Source organism: Myodes glareolus, chromosome 6, assembly GCF_982192425.1.
Source record: "Myodes glareolus chromosome 6, mMyoGla1.1, whole genome shotgun sequence".
Taxonomy (NCBI): domain Eukaryota; kingdom Metazoa; phylum Chordata; class Mammalia; order Rodentia; family Cricetidae; genus Myodes; species Myodes glareolus.
In genome coordinates, this window is record NC_142031.1 from 59,477,585 (window position 1) to 59,489,785 (window position 12,201).

At 37.2% G+C, this 12,201-nt stretch overlaps 1 non-coding gene across 1 annotated transcript; it reads right to left on the reverse strand.

The window, feature by feature from the left end:
* Nucleotides 1-11,820: 11,820 nt before the first annotated feature.
* LOC125404183 (U6 spliceosomal RNA) lies at nucleotides 11,821-11,932 on the reverse strand. Its single transcript, XR_007233198.3, has one exon. It is a non-coding gene; the product is annotated as a U6 spliceosomal RNA (small nuclear RNA).
* Between the last annotated feature and the right edge of the window lie 269 nt (nucleotides 11,933-12,201).

A 12,201-nucleotide genomic window follows, 5' to 3' on the forward strand; every position in this document is an offset into this window, starting at 1 on the left:
CATATTCAATAGCCATCCTTCTCTGGTTTCTGTGTAGTTTTGGTAATCTATGAGTTGCAACATCTAAAGTTTCACTAAATAATTTGCCTTATGTGATATGTCTCTTATGTGAAAACACACACACACACACACACACACACACACTCACACACTCAGCTTTTTAAAAAGCAAACTGATGATGTCCAAGAGTCCCATGATGTGAATATTTGGTCTCCCATTGGCTTAGGATTCCTCATATTTCCTATAAAGTTTATTTCCTATTGCCACTTGGCTTCCTATTTGATGTGAGATTCCCTTCTGTATGCTGCAAATATGTTTTCTTACTGTTGGTTAATAAAGAAGCTTCTTTGGCCTATGGCAGAGCAGAATATAGTTAGGCAGAAAAACTAAACAGAATGCAGGGAGGAAGAAGACAGAGCCAGGTATATATCATGTAGCTGCCAAAGGAGAAAGATACCATATAGCCACCCAAGAAGGAAGAGATAGAAAACCATGAGCCTTATGGTAAAATATAAAACAATAGAAATGGGTTAATTTTATATGTACGAGTTAGTTAGAAATATGCCTGGGTCATCTGCCAAGCAGTGTTGTGATTAATACAGTTTCTGTGTGATTATTTGGGTCTGAGCAGCCAAGATAATTAAATGTAGTCTCCATTTACAAAATGGCGTCCAAGCATTTGGGACTAACCTGCATGGTTTGCCACCAGCTTTGTCCCAGTGTTTGTATGCCCACTTGGAGTCAGGAGGAAAATAGCTGAGAGCTCTTCTTGCAGGCAGTTTATTCAGGACCTTGAACAATGGCTCTTCTCTCTCGCTTCTCTCTCGTTTCTCTCTCCGGGCAGACCTCTCCCAGCCCTTATATAGCCTATGGTCGCTTATCCCAGAGTGTCACATGGACATTGCCCATAGGCTCAAGCATACACAAGACACACGATCATAGCAAGTTACGGGCCATAACCATAAAAGGAGTTGTTTGTCACAGAGAGCGCTCGCTTTCGGGCTTGCAGAGGGCGGCAGCTGGCGCCATCTTAAAGGTGCAGCTCCATGCAACTCTCTACATGTAACCACCCACGAAACAACAGGTAACAAACCACACGCATCATGCTAAAATACAAAATAAGAGAAATGGGTTAATTTTACATGTAAGAGCTAGATAGGAATATACCTGAGTCCAGCCAAGCAGTGTTGTAATTAATATAGTTTCTATATGATTTTTGAGTCTAGGCAACTGGGAAAAGTAAGACCAGTCTCCATTACAACTATTGACCAGAAATGGCCTTGGTTAAAACTTCAATAAAGTATCTTTCAATGAGTACCATTACTATTGTGAATCCATCACTAGATTAATTTCTAGATTAGTTGTATGATTGATTTAAACCCCTAGGGGTTTATTGTTAAACTTTGATTTGTGTCTCTATCTGTTGCAATTGAAAAAGAGTTGAGACTGGATGACAATAAAATAAAGATGTCTTTTATGTGTTCAAGAACACGGAGCTGGAATCTGGTGAGGGTACTCAGATCAAGCTTGCCAGAGACAACTTTTGTGTACAAGCAAGCTATTGTCTATAAGCCATTAACTTGTTTACCCATTAATTCACAAATAGATTTTGACATCTCTAAGGGCAGACTTCATAAGACTCAGTGTTCTTCAAGGATTCCAACTTCAAATATCACTCACATATGAATTTGAGGGGACACATTTAAATCAGTAATTCATAACTGATTTTAATATAATGCAATGGAATTTAGATAAGTAATATGCACCCAGTAGACTTAATTTACATTGACTTTATCTCAAAGTTTCCAGTGTCACATTGAGCACACAGGTTTAGAAAGTTTGTGAATTATTGTAAAATCTAGGTCTCTGTTGGACTTGTGGAAGAGTGGAGGACCCAAGAGGAGAAATGAACAGACCCAGGTCAATGTGTTTGCCATTTGGCTCTAAGACTCTTAGCTAGTAGTCTGCTCTCTGAGACCCATGGTTCATTTTGTTCCAAATGTCCTGCCAGAAATGACTGATCTTTCCAAAGCTGTCTTAATCCCTAGGGGTGGTAGTTAATCCCCTAAGAATTTTAAATAATATAGTGCAGCCCTTTGATGATTTACAAATCTTTCATAAGCAGAAAATCTCATACCAGTTCTTACTAGCATCCAATTTTAGGGATTTGTGTTCCTTGTTTCTCCCTTCAAAGACCAAATAATGAATTCATTTAAACCTTTAGATATTTATAGTCATTAATTTCCCTCATCTATGCATGAATTGCTAAGCTTATTTTTTTTCCTGGTACCTTCTTAACTGTGAGTATTTCTGGGAATGATTGTTTTCTTCTCATTTTGTTCTGCTGGTAATATTAATTAACGTTATGCTCTGTTGTATGACATTTCACAAAATTTCTCCTAAATCCTCTTTTCTGAGTGCTAATCACTATGTTGTCCTTTCTCGATTCCCATATTATTTCAGTATTCTTGAACGACAGCACACACAGTGAAATCTTTGAGGACACACCCCTTAGTCTTCTTCCTGAATACGAAGCTGTGTGTGAGAGTTTGATGACTATTTTACTGTTTTTTTTTATTTCTTTCACAATTAAAATGGGGAGAGTACTGGTCTTCTAAATTTTTAAATTTCTGGTTAATAATGAGAATTTCAAATGTGAGATACACAGGATGCCTGGTATATTGGAGAAATCCAATAGTTTATTGTGAATTTATTACTGTTAGCAATATAACTTCACTTTCCAAAATTCTCTTGCTTCAAGTTTTAAAGAGAAAATATTTATCGTATGTGAAGAAATTAAGATTCCAAACATGTAAGGCAAGTGGGTAACTGTATCATGCAGACCTAATAAACTAACTAGTGCAAGTCTCTATGGAGCATGAAACTTCTTACTTCAGACAAAGTATAAGAAACAATTATATTCACATACTTGGTATCAGGCGGAATAGCAATGTGATCCTTGACAACGTAGGACCATTAAGTGGAAGACCACTTTAACCCAGGTTATCTAACTGGAGATTGTGACTTCTTTGGTGCAGGGAAGTTGGAAGTTGATTCCAAGGGAAGAGTGCTAGTTGGGGTGATGAGCAGGAAATTAGAGAGGTACAGGGCTGAAAAGTGTTAGAAGGAGTGAAATTCTATGATATTCCAGAAATATGGAGGAAAAGGGAGACTTACTTAGCTTTTTTTGGTATTTTGATTATGCATTGATTGCTTGTAACTCCACAAAGTCATTTTAAGATGTAAGGTTAAAAGATTAGCAGAAATATTCAAAGATATGTCATACTGGAAGACTTTAAGAGTTCAGTTTGCAGACTTCAGCCTCTAAGTTGGGAAGCCACTGTAATTATGAATTAAGAATAAGGACTCTGCTGCGTAGTTAGTGACATATCTTAGGACTATGTAGAAATGAGGTAGACACATTGTAGTATCAAAAGCATATGCCAGTAGGACAACCACGTGTGATGAAGCCCAGCATCATATCAGGTAGATGCTGCAGTCTACTCTGTCTTCACTGTACCAAAATCAAGACAAAGGCAGCAAGAAAAACATATTCTGAGATAAACCAGATGTTCCAGGCAGTCAACAAAGACATAAGGAGCCATGGATCACAATGAAGATAAAGCAGAAACTCTCCTTGGAGGAAAATTATAAAACAAGAACCCTAAAGGGAGTTCTAACAATGAGAAGTAAACTTCATGAAATGCTAAACAAAATCCACACAAGTGGAAACATTGGATAAGCTTAACAGTGCTGTGGGGGATATCTCAAATATGAAAAGTAAACAGAAAAAAACATGCAAGCAAAATATTAAAAAGAATGAATAAAGTGATCTGAGTGGTGTATGACCTAAATTTCACCTAATTATTGTCCCAAAGGGCACAGATGAATCAGATGAAGTACCTAAAACTGTATTAGGCAGGCTTTCCCAGAACAGCAGATGCACAGGTTAGCACTGACTGATGCTGTTGAAGTTACAATAGGGATGGAGTACCACGTGTGAACAAGAGCTGTAGTTTGTGGAACCAAGAAGAGAGTTTACAAGGTCTTATAAGTAGATGCCCAGAATGGATTCAGGACATCAAGGGGCAGTGATAGTAAGACCCCCTTCAGGCTGTTGAGGACCACTAAATGGGAGTCAAGTCCTGGCGTCTTATTTCTGGTTGCTTCACACCTAAGTGGCTAGAGTACGGCTTAAAGAGGGAAGAGTGTTCTACAACTGCTGGTCCTGATCTCTTGATGTGGAAGGTTTAGAAAAAGAAATGGACCCGATGACAGTTCTAGTTTAAGTATTTTTTTCCCCTTATTTCTCATCAAGGACTCAGTTGAAATGTTTGTAGGCAGCTTGGCTAGGTGTGCGTTCATGCCATCTGCTGTAATAGAACTCTTACTTTGACAACCATGCAGTGGCAGAACACAAAGTTGCATGTTAAACTCCATGATTTTATTGTGGGGATCTTATCCATTAAAGATATACAGAACAACAAACTGGCCAATCTGTTTTTTTTTTTAATCTTATGTATTTACTTTTTTTTTTTTTTAGATTTTTGGCCATGAATTCTGACAGTAGCTATGGTATGAAGTTCCTCTTCAGTTCTTTCTTTCTTTCTTTTTTTTTTTTGAGAAGACATAACACTCAGTAAGGTCTGTGATCTTATTAGGGCACCCTATCCTGTGTTCAGAGGTAGAACAAATGCTGACATTTCCAGGTTCTGTTTTTCCAATTTAGAGCATCCCTTGATATTAACAAGACATGGCAGTTCTTAGCTTTGGTTGATAAACAAGGTGATTCACCGTTGCTCCTAGTATGGTTTGTGACATGATGATGATTGGGGATCAGGCCTAATCGGATATGAAGACTTCCATCTTCAGTTCTGTACTGGTTAATTTTAGGTGTCAGTTTTACCAGGTCCCAAGATTTCTCAGGTTGCTGATGTCACAATATGCTTTGTTTTTGTGGGTGTTATTTTCTGACAGAATTTAACAGACTTCAGTATGAAAAGAATCGGCCATGTTGATGTGGTAGGAATTGTCCAAAAAGAGAAAGTGACTAGTATACAAAGAGACAGAAGGTTGCTTTCTCAGACTGAGCACTCATGTTCTCTTACCCACATACTCCCCTTTGGTCACCAGGTCCTTCCAAAAAAAAAAAAAAAGAACAGAAGTGCTCGTTTACTGAGTATATCTTGATAGTGTTTCCCCCTTTCTTCCACTCAAAAATCTCTAACAAAGTGATAAAGGTTGCAAAAATATTTTCTTATTAAGGAAATATGGGCATGAAAAGATTTCAGACAACTTGTTCAGGCTTCTAGAAAATGCTTTTATGGTTTCAAGTCTGGATTTGATCACTGGATGATGTTTCAGTTAAGCTAGTTTTATTTATTTATTTATTTATTTATTTATTTATTTATTTATTTATTTATTTTCCAAGTTAACACAAACCTTGACAGGCCTAAGAAGAGGAAACTCAACAGAGTAACTACCCCCATCACGTCCTGTGGGCACATGTATAGGCCCTTCCTCATTAATGACTGCTGTGGGAAGGCCCAGCACACTGTGAGTAGTGCTACACCTAGCAAGGGGTGTTGCATTCTATAGGAAAATAAGCTGAGCACGCTAGTAAACAGCACGTCTCCATCATCTCTGCTTCAGTTTCTACCTCCAGCCTCCTGCCTTGAACTCCCGCCTTGGCATCTCTTGATGATGAACTGTAAACTGTAAGTTGTAAATGAAGACTGTACTTTTGTTTCCTGACTGCCCAGACCTTAACACAGGAGCTATATTAATTACAACACTGTTTGGCTGATGGTTCAGGTATATTCCTAGATAACTCTTACATTTTAAATTAACCAATTAACCCATTTCTATTAATCTATGTATCACCACAAGGTTTTGACTTAAAAGTAAGGTTCTGGCATCTTTCCCCTTTGGTAGTTACATGGTACCTGCCTGACTCTGCCTTCTTTCTCCCTGCATTCAGTTTAGTTTTCCTGCCTAGCTCTATTCTTCCCTGCCATAGACCAAAACAGCTTCTTTACTAACCAATGATAATAAAACATGTTCACAACATACAGAAGGGAATCCCACATCATCTCCCCCTTTGTGCCTAAATAAAAAGGAAGGTTTGAACCTTAACATAATAAAATTACATATAACCAAATAGGTATCAAGTCATAATTATAGTTACAATATTTAGTCTATTTATATCTGGCAAAATTAAAGAAAATATTCGATCATCTATTTTATATTTGTGAGTCTAGAAAAAAAACTATTGAATTGAATCAGTCAGTGTATTTTAAGGTTGTGTTGGTCTCAGAATGGAAAACAAGAGATGTGCTACGTTGGGGGAAGAGTTTTACTTTTGTTTCCATAGGAGAAGAAAAGCTGTAGATACCCTCAAAATTAATCAAGATTTGGTTTGAAAAGGAGAAACCTCTTGATAAAGAGAAATGACAGAGGTGATGATTTCACAGGTTGTAAGGAAACCAATGCACAGCCTCCTTTTATAGTAAGTCACAGAAACCCCTTCTTACCCGAGCTTGTTTTTGGTCAATATTTTATTGTAGCCACAGAATCCTAATTAGAACAGTTTGATTGCCTAACCTATTATTTTCATAAGTGATATTTGATGTGAGATTTCTCTCTGTATGCTGTGAATACCACTGGATAATATAGAAACTGCTCTTGCCTGGACTGCTTGATGTTAGGCTGTATGAACTGGACATACAGGACCCATAGAGAAATGACTGCTGAATTTGCCTAAAGGTGAGACAGTCCTTTGGGGTTCCTGCTTCATGAAAGAGTTTGCTACACATTCTATAGGCCTAGAAGAAAGTGACTGACATACTGCCAATATAGGTGAAACCATTTTTGAAATTTCCTTTATGGAAAATCTGCCAGACACTATGGGCTTGTAGGCTGAAGATCGGTGCCCCAATGTTACAGAAGAACTTTGAATGACTGTCCAGGCAGCAAAATATCTCTATCAATTCTAGAGTTTTAGAAGTTACTTACAATGCACTTCCTCTTTGCTTACAAAATATATATCCTTCTGGAGTCTTTGATGGAGTTGAAGGATAGTTACATAGTTTTCCTTAGTTGTGATAAAAGATAAACTAGATATAAATATTGTAACTATAATTCTTGTTTGTTAACTGTTCTGTTGGATGTAATCTTGCTATGTTAAAGTTAAGCCTTCCTTTTTGTTTAGACAGAAAAGGGTAGGTGATGTTGGATTCCCCTCTGTATGCTGTAAATATGTTTTATTGCCATTGGTTAATAAAGAAGCTGCTTTTGGTCAATGGCTTAACAGACTATAGCCAGGCTGGAAAAAGTATACAGGGAGAGTAGGCAGAGTCAGGGAGAAGTTATGTAGCCACTGCAGGAAACAGATGCTAGATGCTGGATAGAATCTTACCAGTAGGCCACAACAACGTGGCGATGCACAGATTAATAGAAATGGGTTAATTTAAGATATGAGAGCTAGCCAATAAGAAGTAGGAACTAATAGGCTAAACAGTGTTGTAATAATACAGTTTCTACGTGATTATTTCAGGTCTGGGTGGCCGGGAACGAACAAACAGCCTCTGTCTACAGATCTTCTCAACCTGTCTGTGAGATTTAAGGAGTATGGATATGCTTCTATTTGAACATGCATGTCTTTTAATTCTTGTACAGGTGCCAACGCAATTCCACCTTCTTCTGACTAAAATGTATTCATTTTAAGGAAGTCATATTTCACAAATTAAGTTGGTTGAAGTCTATTACGGCTCATCATTCCAATGTTTATAAATATTTACATATGTATATTAGTCTATAGTGAAGGTCTGAGGAATCATCTTCTTGTGTGCAGAGAGCAGACGATTTTGAATACTTAAGTACATGTGAGTGAATAAGCCTGTAAAACAGAATTAGTTCCGGAATTAAAAGGAAAAATTGAGCATGGCCTAAGCTTAAATGTTTGAACTTTCACTGTCCCATAGAGCAGTCGATTATTAAAGTATGGGTCAAGGTCAGAATAACTCCCTTTAGATATTGTCCTGATAATTTGATTTAGTTGTATAAACACAAGGTAGTATTTATTTTGCTTTAGACTATCTTAAACATTTGGTCCATTCCTGAGTGCTGGGCTGCAAAATATCTCTGAACTGTGGACAGTCTTGCAAACTGGCAGCCCATAGCGAGATAGGGGACAGAACTGCAGTGTCATGGGACTCTAAGAGTGTACCCAGTTTTTCTCTCAACTAGAATGCTCAAGTAATGTATCAGAGAATAAAAATGACTGATTATATATTCTTTTCTCACATTATAATTTAACTTATAAAATGAATGGTTTCCCGATCACTTTTGCATACATCCTTGGTTTTCATTAGCCAACACTGTGTCTTCTGTACTCCTATGGTCTTAATGAATTTCCCCATGCCCCGTTATGCCAGTGCTGCATTGGGGTGGCTAGAGAAGTTGGTTTGAAATGTGAATTTTCATGTCTTCTTCTGGACTTGGTAGATATTGTAAATAAATTAGTCCTAGTTAAGGAATAATCTCTAAAACTGCTGAGATATTGGTCTTAATTTCATATTCACATCCACATGATATCAAACGCACCTGGTATCTGGAAGTGTTTGTGACTTCTTTGCCGTTTTTATATGTGATAAAAATAAGTAAGCAATGGATTAATCATAAATCTAAGGAATTATATCCCAGTATAGTTTTAATTTCTAAGAATTTCTCATATGTGAATGCTAATATCTACCTTTTGCAGGTTAACTGTGTAAATTTTATGAGATATGCTCCCAATAATGAGATGAACAGTTTATCTATTGTGTATGTTGTAAACGTTTATAGCTTAAAGTTAAATTTTTATTTCACTTCTAATTTGTAATATAAAATGATTTTACTTACTTTAGATTTAATTTTATTACTTTATAATTATTTCCTAAAGCAAGAGTTTGGCTTATTATGCAAAACCTTCACTGTTGTATAAAATAAATACGTGGTTTTGTTTTAGACATGTGCACTGTTGGTCTTTTATGTGCTTTTTGAGATGTTCCTTTAAGTAATAGCAGTTTCTAATTTCTTGTATGGTGTCTTCTTCTACTGTGATCCTCAATTTTCACCCATTAGGTTATTTTCCAGATACCTTACACATTTTTATTTTGTGTTTATAATTTCACTTTGGTTATATATCATGATTACTGTAGCTTGCTTCATAACCCAGAATAGTATGTTCCTTAGTGAATCTACAAGGAAGTTCAAAGGTGTGGTTTTCTTCCTTGCTGTCTTGCCCTGTCAGCATCAGTTAGGTCAGCTGGTGGTGTGATGATGGGGACAGCAATGCTAGTGAGCTTTAAACTGTTCATTCTATCACCCACCAAGGGGAACAATTCACTCTCTAGATTCTACTGTAGATTTGTCTCTAACCCTTGCAATTCCTTCTGCTTTCTGTTTTGTTTGCAATTGAGGACACTGGTGTCAGTCACCTGTAGAAATGGGATTCATTTATTCCTAATTCTATAGCATGAGGGCTGGCTTGTTGGGGTTTCTGTCCTGCCCGGTACCCCACAGCAGGAAAATCCCAAAGAGAAAATCACACACAGGACTCCATAAGGTTATAAACTGATTGACCCATTAGGTCAGACTACTTGTTAGCTCTTATAACTTATGTTACCCCATTATCCTTATCTATGTTAGCACATGGCTCCATACCTTTCTCAGCAGGGCAGGTTACATGCTGCCTCTTCAGTGGTCTGCACAGGAATGGCAGAGGAACCTCCCTGCTTCCCAGAATTCTCCTGTTCTCATTGTATCACCTCTACTTCCTGTCTGGTTTTCCCGCCTATACTGCCTGCCTAGCCAATCAGCATTTTATTAAAATATGATTGACAGAATACAGACAATTCTCCTGCATCATAATTAACTGTTCACTTTATCTTTATCAAATACCTCTTTTCATTCCTGGCTCTATATCTTGGTTATTCCAACAGAGTATATATCTGATTTCAACAGAGCTGTCCCATGGTTCTTTCAATTAGAGTATAAAAAGATTTAGAGTGTCTTATTGTTAAACAGATATTTTATAGACAGTGCACAGATGTTAATGAGCAGTACTATATGTAGCTACCTTGATAGTGTCTAAGGCCTCCAGCAAGTACTTTCTTGAGATATGTCTCTCACTGAACACGAAGTCAATCAATTAGCTAGCCTAGGTGGCCACAAATCTCAAGGCATCGCTGCCCCCTCATTCATAATCCTTGGGTTTCAGATATGCATGGATGCACGTAGCTTTTTCTTTTTGTTAAGGTGCTGGGGATTCAAAATGAGAGGCTTTTGCTTTATACAGAAGGCTCTGTCCACTATGAAATGGAAAAGACCAAATGCCAGATGACATGAGAAATAGGTTGTGGCTCTATAGAGAAAGCCAGCTGAGTCAAGGTGTTATCTTGCTGCAGTTTCACCTGGAGCATGAGTTCTTATTACAAGAAGCCAGGGATTAATTTCACATTGATCTACAATTGGTTCTGAGCTACTAAAGGTGGTCTGTCTACAGACAGTTGGCAGCACGACCATCGGCTCCTTTGAAGATACCAGGAGGGCTCTTTCTCTTAAAAGTTGCATGGCTGTTTCTAAAAGAACTAAAAATAGATCTGTTATCTATTAACATGTGTTATCATGGCACAGTTATCCAAGCACTGTTCACAATAGATTACTTACAAAACCAACTTAACAGTCCAACAGAAGAATGGATAAAGGTGTGTGTGTGTGTGTGTGTGAGAGAGAGAGAGAGAGAGAGAGAGAGAGAGAGAGAGAGAGAGAGAGAGATTGTGTGTGTATAAGTATATATACATATATATGGAGATACATGTATGTAGAGAGTTATATATATAAACATACATATACATATTGATGCATATATATAATATATGGTATATTATATATGTTTGTATATCGCTATGGCTGAGGAAGTTTAAGTTTTAGGAAGGAACTTACTGCAATTGTTTAGCTAATGTGACAGAACATCATAATACTGTTTTTTAAATATATTCATATACAAATTCTATGTCAAGCTTCATCAGTTAAATAAATTTTCAAATGAAGAGAAGCTTTTATATAAAGCCTTACTGAAAGGTTTGTTTGAAAGCATAATTCTATTAAATAACTATGAGTGAAAGCAAAAACTGGATGTGTGTTGAAATGAAGTCTAAAAAGATTTGGTATAAAATTAATCCAACTGATTGCAGAATTCAGTTCAACAAAGCAATTCTTGCCCTATAACAGGTTTTGATTCACTTAGGAAAGGATTTGAATGGCATACCACAAAAATCCCATATTTGGTCGTTAGAGCTGAGGACGTAGCTCAGTCAATAAAGGGCTTTTGTCTAGCATCTGTCCAGCAAAGTTATATGATGGAGATGAGGATCCCAAGGCTTTGTAGTCACCAAGGACTTCCCCTGGACCTCATAGCTTTTCAGGATTTGTTTACAAGATAAATGAACAGTGGGTTCTTTCCTTCAGTTGACATTGAAGAAGTAAAGCATTAAGATTCACAGATGTCACAGTTGAGTCAAAGCAGAAACATTAGGGGGGAATGGCAATAACAATCATCCCAGCTGTCACAATTGACTCCCATTCCTAACGGCGAAGAGCACTTATTTACCCCATTGGGAACATCAACTTTTGAATAACCTGTGTGAAAAGATTATACATGGGTCTGATTTCCAACCTTCTTGACTTCTGCATCCAAATCCAGGTTTTATAATTATCTTATGAGCACCACTGTTTAATGTTAATACTGTCAGTTTTTATGAAAGAATACAAATAAAAAAATATCAAGTAATGGTTTTGGCTGTTCTTTTAACAGAATGCGCAGGGGCCATGCTAATCTTCTCTGTATCATTCCAATTTTAGTATATGCACTGTTTTGATTCAAGAATACATATTTTACATTTTGATAAACAAAAGATAAGCCAAAATCTGAAATACGTGGGAAGTAGTCCTGCTTAGCCAGCTATGGGTATATGTACAACTTAGAAGTTATGCATTCCTGGATATAATTGTCTATAAAACATCATATCACACTCCTCCCTCCAAGGTCCGAGGGTCCTCCTGGAAGAGGAAGTAGAAAGATGGTAATATCCAGTGGCAGCAGACATCTGCAGTGAAATGGCATTTGTTAGACATGGCATAAACTGGAATGGCATACAC